Here is a 10,441-nt window from a genome sequence, read left to right on the forward strand (position 1 = left end):
TCAGTCAAGTATCTGGGTGTGGCTATTCGAAATGATCTCAACTGGAATGACCAGATTACACAAGTAACGGGTAATGCGAACTCTAGATTGCGGTTTATTGGTAGAATCCTGAAGCGATGCAGTCTTTCAACAAAGGAAATTGCTTACAATACGTTAGTTCGTTCAGTCTTAGAGTATTGTTCGTCTGTATGGGACCCTTACCAGTTGGGTCTGATTCAAGAGATTGAAAAGGTCCAAAGAAGAGCGGTAAGATTCGTGACTGGTACATTTAGCCATCACAAGAGCGTTACAAATCTCATAGAAAGTTTGAAATGGGACACACTTGCGGACAGACCACGCGCTAAACAGAAAAGCTGCTCGATAAATTCCGAAATCCAATCTTCGCCGAGGATGTAGAGCATGTATTATTACCACCAACTTTCAAATCACATAATGATCACCATTCAAAGATAAGGGAAGTAAGAGCTCGTACTGAGGCCTTCAGACAGTCGTTTTCCCCTCGCGCGATCCGCGAGTGGAACTGGGGGGAGAAATATGACTTTGGCGCGAATTGTGCCCTCCGCCACACACTGCTTGGTGGCTAGCGGAGTATATATGTAAATGTAGATGTAGAAGGAGCAAGGCGCAGAGAAAGTGGAACTATCACGCTCTGTAATGGAACTGAATAAGTGACTAGATCACACTGCAAGGCACAACAAGTGTTCAAATGTTCAAATGTGTGTGAATTCGTAAGGGACCAAACTGCTGAGGTCATCGGTCCCTAGACTTACACACTACTTAAAGAAACTTAAACTAACTTATGCTAAGAACAACACACACACCCATGCCCGAGGGAGGACTCGAACCTCTGGCGGAGGGCCGCGCAGTCCGTGCCATGGCGCCTCAAACCGCGCGGCCACTCAGTGCGGCAAGGTACAACACCACTGTTCGATGACGTTAACAAAAAAGTTGAAGAGAGAAACATTACTTAAGCGAATTTAATAGGAAAACCTGGACAAGTTCTGACTTCATATTGTTCGCGTTACAAATTGCCATTGAAGTAAACCGGAAATGCGTTACTGAAAATCAGGTGACAGTGAATTTTGAAAATTAAAAAAAAAAAAAAAAAAAACACACACACACACACACACACACACACACAGAATGGACACAAACGAGCATTCTCCATCAATCAGTAATGCAGCTAACGTTTCTGTAGGTGCTCAATTAGTAATTCAAAGTAGTGCACATAACGAGCAAACAGCGGCAGCTCTAAGCCACACACAAACTTACTCAAACTAGAGAAGTCACAATTTGTACCTCAATTAGCCTGGCGCCACTTACTACGTCAATACGCCCTCAAAACAAACAGTCTGCCCACACAGGCACTTACCGTACTCTAAACTAAGCCTCAATTCAAGTTGGAGGCTTCACAGCTTTAAAACTAAGCAGGCACTACCCGTAATTTAAAAGCACTGTAACAGTGAAGTGCACCTTAGGCTACTGAAGCACCACCAAACGAGTATCATTCTTGGCGTAGGACTTCACAAAAGAAACGTAAGGACCACCACAGACACGAGGATGACGGCGACAAACACGTCTGTTGTTCCTTATTATCACACAAGGTCAACTAAATAACCGTGATCCGGTGGGAAGAACTGCAGCTAATCTCTATTAGGACATTCAATCCCCATCCCATTAATGGTGAATTTTTTTCAGAAACTTGATTCCTATAGCTGCTATACAATTAAAGTTTCTAGTCGAGTCTCTCTTTTTGTCCTCGAAAGATGACGTATATATGTATATATATATATATATATATATATATATATATATATATATATATATATATACTTTTCTAAACTCATATCGTACCTGCTGCGAATAACGTCTCATCGTAATCAAATTTTTATGTGTTGACTCCCAAAATTTTTCAATGAAATGACCACACTCCGCGTTGCAGTCACCTTCACAAGATAGAGGGCATCGAATTCTACATCCTTCTCTCTATCATATTTTACTGTGTCAAAATTGCTCACAATACCACCGAGTATGTCCTTGGAATGTTCCATATAAACCTACAGAATACGCTAGAAACGTAAACTCGAACGCTGGGCAGTGAAATCAAACGAGAGCGACGGACCAAACGCGAGCGGCGTGAAATAAGCACCGCAACTTCGTGGCTATATTCCATGCATTGCCTTAATTGCGTGTTTGGAAGATCAGTTTGCGTTTCAGATCCCTGCATGATTGGAGGACATGCCTTGAACACGAGTTTAGAGGGGGAACTAGCGTAACAAATCCGTACGTGTTTCAAGGGACTATTGCCTCCTACTGAACAACGAAAAGGAAATGCGTAATTTTTTAGAACATTTCTCTTGAAGAACAACGGTTTATTTTTACTTAAAAATGAACATGAACAGTCAGAATCGCAAGAAACTTCTTTTTTTACAAGGTTGCCAGTTTCGGTCCGTTTTAGACCATCTTGAGAACTTTCTAACTGCGTTTGTGGTGTCATAGCGCCTGCTCCGTTCACCACCATCGTCTACCATCAGGGTGGTAGGTCTGAAGATGGTCTAAAACAAACCGAAACCGATCTTTTATGAAAAGACGTTTTTTGCGGTTGTTACTCTTCATGTTCATTTAAAAGGAAATACAACCCCTGACGACGTTTTATAAGCTCCAGAGGATCAAAAGCATTCATGTCGTCACCACAACCTATGACAGCAGCTTGAAATCTGTCGAGCACCTCGAACGTAGTTTCCGTTCCCGGACAGCGCCCATTTTCCCCTGTGCATATACTCAACGTCTTTGTCTTATTTTCCTCTGTACAACAGGGAATATGGCACTAAACCAGGCAGTCGATAAAGTCAATGTAAGAACTTCTGCTGCGCTTTTTTCTGGCTATCAGTGCACTACATAGTCAGCTCACACCACACTGATGGTAGAAATATTGCAACAGTTTCGGAAAAGTTTTTAAACATTGCTCAACAGAGAAATGGGTAAAGCCGTACCGCAGTGGATACACCGGTTCCTACCAGACCACCGAATTTAAGCGCTGTCGGGCGTGGCCGGCACTTGTATGGGTGACCATCAGGGCGCCATGCGCTGTTACCATTTTTCGTTGTGCACTCAGCCTCGTAATGCCAATTGAGGAGCTACTCGACCCGATAGTGGTGGCTCCGGTCACAGAAAACCATTATAACGATCGCGAGAGCGGTGTGCTGACCACACGCCCCTCTATCCACATCCTCAGCTGAGGATAACACGGCAGTCGGATGGTCCCGATGGGCCACTTGTGGCCTGAAGAAGGAATGCTAACAGAGAAATGCGTATAACGCTATATACTTCTCCATAGAGAAAGAGATTAGACTAAACACTGTGTCCAGAGAAGTAAACTATGTGATCAAAAGTATCCGGACACCTGATTGGAAATGACTTAAAAGTTCGTGGCGCCCTCCATCGGTAATGCTGGAATTCAGTGTGGTGTTGGCCCACCCTTAGCCTTGGCGACAGATTCCACTCTCGTAAGCATACGTTCAATCAGCTGCTGGAAGGTTTCTTAGGGGCGACGTTCTCATGTCGCTGAACCTGAGCGACATTGCCCTGGACGCACAGTGGCTACCCCACAGCCGGCAAGTCGCAGCCTAGCCGGGGACAGGCGGGGGGCCCCCACTCTACTGTGGCGCCGCCTTTATTTGCTGCTCTTCGGGCGCAGGCTGGCGGCTGCAGGTGCTAACACGACGCGATGGCCCACTGGGTGGACAAGTCGGCCGTAACTCTCCCGCTCCTGGCCGCCAGCCCACCGCAAAGGAAGACTCCTTGTTCTGGTACTGTACTCTGGTCTGACACGACCGCAAACACTCTTAATACCGTGTACACTGCAGCTGACAAGTACATTCATACTTCGTTATGGTCTTGTTACAAGATGTGAGCATACTATTCAGGAGAATGCCCGGGGACAACATTTTGTGCGGGTGGGATTGTCGAATGATGATATCATGAGGGCTCAAAGCTGCGTCATTGTCGAATGAGTTACCTATCGATTACTCTGAATGTTTTTTTTTTTCGAGTATATTTTATACTGCACGTGGTTGTAGATGCCAAATGATTCTACAAGGTGATTCCCTGAAAATGTTAAGGACTTTTAGGGATGTTGGAGAAGGATAAATACGCTGAAGAGCCAAAGAAACAGGTACACTTGCCTAACATCATGTAGGGTCCACGCGAGCACGCAGAAGTGCCGCAGCACGACATGGTATGGAATTGGCTAAAGTCTCAAGTAATGCAGGAGGGAATTGAATTCATGAATCCTACAGGGTTGTCCATAAATACTAAGAGTGCGAGGAGGTGGAGATCTCTTCTGAACAGCACATTGCATGGCATCCCTGATATGCTCAATAATGTTCATGTTTGGGAAGTTTGGTGGACAGTGGAAGCGGGAAGTGTTTAACCTCAGAAGAGTGTTCCTGGAGCCACTCTGTAGCAACTCTGGACGTGTGCGACGTCGCATTTTCCTGCTGGAATTGCCTAAATCCATCGCAATGCACAATGGACATGAATGTGTGCAGGTGATCAGACGGGATGCTTAAAGTACGTGTCACCTGTCTGAGTCGTATCTAGAAGTACAGGGGTCCCATATCACTCCAACTGCACAGGCCCCACATCATTACAGAGCCTCCACCAGCTTGAACAGTCCCATGCTGACACGCAGGATCCAAGGATTCAAGATGTTGTCTCCATACCTTACACATCCATCCGCTTGATACATTTGAAACGAGACTCGTCCGACCAGGCAACATGTTTCCAGTCATCAAGAGTCCAAGTCGGTGTTGATGGGCCCAGGCGAGGCGCGCAGTCATCAAGAGTACAAAGTTCGGCCTTCGGCTAAATTCCTTATGAAGAACAACCATCATGATCGCTCTATTATTCAGTGTCAAGTCTTAACAGCAGTTGTCTGTTTTATTTATTTATTTTATGACCTACAATGGACCACTTCAGCCAATATTATGAACTAAGTTATTCTGTTTGTTGATGACCCAATAAATTTTCATTCTTCAGATCGTGCCCTTCTCTCCTCATCCAAAGTCAGCCTTCCCATTCTCTGTTTGTTAATTTTTATTGGCAGTGTGATATGTTTGTCCTGAAGGGTCTTGAAAGGATCTGTCCTTTTTTCCACGAACAATACGAGACTGGAATAGAAGGGAGAACCGATAGAGGTACTCAGGGTACCCTCCGCCACACACCGTCAGGTGGCTTGCGGAGTATGGATGTAGATGTAGAATGCCCTGGATTACATTGCATATCTCTCTGCAGCCTCTCATGAAGTGAATACTCATGAGGCTCTCGATGGTGATCCGTCTGTCAGATTGGCACGATAAGCTCGGCAGCCACCTTTGTGCCATCTGGGAAGAGTTGCCCCTGTGCCAGCTCTGGGTGACACCCTCTCCCTTCTTTCATCGTCATCCTACAACACAAATACAACACAACCCTAGATAAGTACCCATTACATCATCTTCACTCAACAAATTCACATACGACACAACTCTCATACATCTGGAAGGAAAGATGCGAATGTGGCTAGAGAAAGAGCACCGTTTCTGCTCGGCAGTTCAATCCACCACATGGGATTTTCCAGCCAACAATGCCTTACGACATTTATTTATTTACTTACTTTCATTTTTTTTCCATCCGTTGTCAGGCCATCGTGTGTTCTCATTAGACTCTTCGTTCTTTTCAACAGGTCACACAATTCTTCCTCACTTTCTGTGAGGACAGCAATCTCACTAGCATATGTCATCTGAAGTGGTCCGATGATACAAGACCACTTCTGTGTGCAGTTGGCTCATGGCGATGTGTCAAGGCGAGATGGAGCAGGTCGCTGGTAGTATAGCCAAACATCATCAAAAGGCAAAACATTTTATGGAGCTAGTGGCCGTGTCCCCTCATAGCACATGGTAAAGCCGTCAGCACACGGATCGTGCATGCGAACGTTGAGCGTTGAGCGTGCCGAGTTTCTGACGTCATAGCGTGGAATAGCACGTTCGGGAGTCTTTCCCAACGTGCAGAGCAATATCTGGCATGTCAGATATTCTGAGCGTGCGTCTGAGCGTTGACCAATGAGATGGAACAACGCCACCTACGCCACACGCACGCCGTCTCCCTTCAGCACAGAGTTGTGAGGCGCCATGTTGGCATTCATTTCAAAAATTGAGAATCATTGGAAAAACCGTTGTTAGTTGTGTGATTCGTTCCAATAAAATAATGAGAGGCATCATATTCATGGCAAAAGAATTATTGTAACGAACGTATTATGAGAGTAAGCTATTTGAAAGCAGCGACACACTGAATATCCACCCAAAACGCATTGTTCATCGTACAATTTGTTATAATTAAATTTCAATGAATAACATAATTATCTACGATTAACGTTTTTAGCAAGGCGTAAGACAATATTTATAAGGAGTGGCAAGCCTGTTGGTTTAGCGTAATGGGTAACGTTTCTGTCCGGTAAAGAGTCTATACTGAAGTGATGCCTCCAACGTAATCTGTAATTTTATCATGTCCTCCTTGATCTCTGCGATCCATTTAATGCCACTCTTACTATTTCATAACTTCTCAATTATTCTCCTGTTTATTCTACTTTCTGTTGTCCTCATCCAATGTCCTAGGAAAGAGATCCGTTTCTTTTTCATTGTACTTGTCACTGATTCTATTTCTTTATAAACTGTTTCATTTGAAGCTACTCTCCAAACTCCGTCTTTTTGGTATTTTTTATTTATACATGTTCTGACTATCCTTCTTTCCATTCTGAGTAATCTGTTTATTGCTACAGTGTTGGTTGTTTTACATATAGTTTCGCTAGAATACCTTATTTGCGTCTGTGCGAATATTTTGTGGTGTTTCTGTTTTATGGCTATTGAGAGGCATTTTTTGTTATATGTGTTCTTGGTAACATAATGTGTTTTGATCAGTTTGTTTATTCGTGTTATTATTTCTGCCAAGATTCAAACTTTTCAACAATTTTTATGTCGTGTTCTCCAATTCTAATTTTGTTTGCAAGTGGCGGTTTCGTTAGCATTATTTATGTTTTTTCCAGAAGATGTTTTTTTTTTCGGCCAATACTGTGGACTGTTTCCTGTAATGATTGTATTTGTTGTGCGGTTTCATGAATGTTGTTGGCAAGAAGAGAGAGGTCATCAGCAAATCCTAAACAGTTCAACTTTATGTCGTCTTTTTGTGTTCCAATCTTAATGTTCTTAGTATTGTACTTGTACCATTCCGTCGTTACGTATTCAAGGGCGCAATTAAAAATAAGTGGTGACAGGCCATCTCCCTGCCTTAAACCAGTTTTTACCCAGAACGATTCAGTAAGTTTCTCTCTGAACTTAATTTTCGTATTTGTTTTTGTTAAGCTAAGCTCTATCATTTTAATTAATTTTGGGTGGAGTCCGAAATGTCTCAAAATTTTTAACAGTGAGGGTCTGTGGACAGAATCATATGCTTTCTTACAAGCTATAAATGCAAATGACAGAGGCTTGTTTCATTTGCTGTAATACACCATGATTACTTTCAGAGTAATTATTTGTTTGGCACAGCTTCTCCAAGGTCTGAAGCCTCCTTAGTATTCCCCAGTTCCTTATTCAGTTGTTCTTTGATCCCATTGTATAAAATCTTGAAAAAAATCTTGTAGGTACAGCCCAAGAGCGAGATTCCTTTATAGTTGTCTGAATCACTTTTGTCTTCTTTCTTATAAAGTGGGTTAATTATAGCTAAGATCCATTATTATGTGAATTTTTTCTATTGCCCAATTTTTTTGTGAAATGATATGTAAAGATGTCTCAGTTGTTTTACAAGCATACTTCCACATTTCGGCAGACACTTGATTTTCGCCAGTTTCTCATTTCTTTAAGTGCAATTTCTATTTCTTGTACTGTAGGTGGGTTTATATTTTATGGTTTGGTTTTTACAATGGTGCTTCTGTGTATTTTTGAGGATTTTCAGGTTCATCACAGTTCAGGAGCCTATTTAATGCTTCTGCCATGATTTCTGTGTTTTCCTTGTTGTTATTGTCTATTCTTCCATCTATACTTCTCAGCAATAGTGTAGGAGGGTTGTAATTAAGTAATTGTTTATCAAAAGCTGTGAAATTCTCTCTGGAATTGGTTTAGTAGAAGTTTTCTTCAGTGGAGCTCAGAAGATCCTTTTGGTGTTGCCGCTTTTTCTCTGATAATTTGAGACAATTTTTACTGTATTTTCAGATTAGCTGCATTTTCTTCTGTTTTGTGAGTTTGAAATTTTGTAGCCTGATGCCTTTCATTATGTATTTCGTCACATACTGTAGTTCACCAGGCATGTTTTTTTACGTAGATTTGCTGGGGCCGATTCTTCAGCACGCTGTTTTAAAATTGGTATTAGTTCCTCAAGATTATCGGTTACTATTGTATTTTGTGTGTGTTTTTTTAATTTTTGTCTTTTTTGATTAATTTATGTGGGTCATACGTTCTTTTATCTCCAATTGTTCTCTCTCTTTTTTTCCTTAATGGTGTGAATTTGATTTTGACTAAATAATGATCATAACCTGTGTTTGTTCCTCTCAGCACTTTAACTTTTCGAATTTCTTTATGAAAGAATTTGTCCATGCAGACATGGTCTAGCTGCCACTCTCCTCTTGTCCAGTCAGGATGTTTCCATGTCATAAGTTTGTTTGGTTTTCTTTTAAAATACGTAGATTTAGAGCCCCACGTGTTCTGCAAATTTCAACGTGTCTTTGTCCATTTCTGTTACTTTATTTATGTGGTGCCCGCATTAAAATCTCCTATTAAGATCTTTATGTTGTTTTTACTGACTTGGGTTATTGACTGATTCAAAAGATACCATAAATTTGTACGTCTACCACATTCATGTTAGAAAATTTTTCTCATTGGGCGGTGCATAGGCGTTTATGACAGTGTAGATCTTGTTTGTGGTTTCCAGAGTTAAAGCTGCGATTCGTGTAGAAATAGCTTTAAAATCAGTTACTGAATCTATCACTTTAAAATTTACTATAAATCCTGCTCCGAATTGTGGGCACTTTTTCATAACTATTTGTCCTGGTTTTCCATTGTAAATTCTACAACCTTGAGATTCAAATATGTTTTCAGTTGTATTTTTCATTTTTTTGAGTCCTGCTATTTTGATGTTTTGTCTGTCCAAATCATTTGTGCAATTTTTGAGCTGTGTTTTATGGTGTCTTACATACCGATGAGCCGGGGAACACACTGCCGACACAGGTCATCAAGAAGTAGCAAAAATGAGCAGAGAAAATACGGTCCAGCAGTATTTATGAGTAGAACAGCTGCCGACCAGTCCCCCCTGATGTCTGTTTGGCCCAGCATGAGGTACGTCGTCTCTACACAAAAGTCGCTTAAACTGCAACGACCATTCAAAGGCTCCCTACCAGAGAACAAAAGTACACATAGACATTCGCACACACTCTCTCTCTAGCAGACGAGACGTGGAGTGAGAAAGAACAAACACATGGAAACGCAATAATAAATAGAAGACTATATATAAGTTGTGTAGTCGAGGACTATGTAGAGGCAGTGTACCTATAGAGCCAACAGCCTTGCCGCAGCGGTAACACCGGTTCCCGTCAGAACGCCGAAGTTAAGCGGTGTCGGGCTTGGCTAGCACTTGGATGGGTCACCGTCCGGGTCTGCCGCGTACTGTTGGCAAGCGCTGTGCAGTCAGCCTTGTGAGGCCGATTGAGGAACTACTTGACTGAGGATTAGCGGCACTGTTCACGAAAACTGACAACGGCCGGCAGAGCGGTGTGCTGAACACATGCCCCTCCGTATCTGCATCCGGCGACACCTAAGGTCTGAGGATGACACGGCGACCGGTCGGTACCGTTAGAGTCTTCCGAGACCTGTTCGGACGGAGTTTAGTTTAGTTTAGTATATCTACAAATGAATGAAACATAAAGCATAAATTTAGAAATGACAGTATTTGCCACTGTGGCTATCTAAGGAAAATACTCCTTCTCCCCTGAATCGAAAGCACAAATGTTACGACCAATAGGGGTACAAATAACTATAGAAAGATTGAAGGGAGCTCAATAGAGCCAGTGGAACGTCTCACACCAAAAGTTCAAAGCGAACACTCGCTAAGTGTACCAGCGCACCCCAGAACTGCAGAGGGGCAACGACGTACATCTTGCCAACAGGCTACTGAAGATGGTTGAGCTGCAGCGATATCGAAATCGGGTGAAATTCCATCAGGATGACATCATGGCCGTGATACAAAACGAGCACTTGGAACCCCTTGTAGAACGTCCAACGCAAAAAGGGCATTTCCCTGTTCCTGATTTCAGTGTATCCGACAACACCTATCAGTTTAAAGCGAGGGCATATAATGCAAGGAAAGAACGGGAAGAAGCGAGGCGGAGGAGAAGTCTCCAGTACCGCAAGGTTGTAAGTAG

At 42.6% G+C, this 10,441-nt stretch overlaps 1 pseudogene; it reads left to right on the forward strand.

The window, feature by feature from the left end:
* Positions 1–9,576: 9,576 nt before the first annotated feature.
* On the forward strand, positions 9,577–9,695 carry LOC124597606 (annotated as a pseudogene).
* The last annotated feature ends 746 nt before the right edge of the window (positions 9,696–10,441 follow it).

Source organism: Schistocerca americana, chromosome 2 (genome assembly GCF_021461395.2).
Source record: "Schistocerca americana isolate TAMUIC-IGC-003095 chromosome 2, iqSchAmer2.1, whole genome shotgun sequence".
NCBI classification, from domain to species: Eukaryota; Metazoa; Arthropoda; class Insecta; order Orthoptera; family Acrididae; genus Schistocerca; species Schistocerca americana.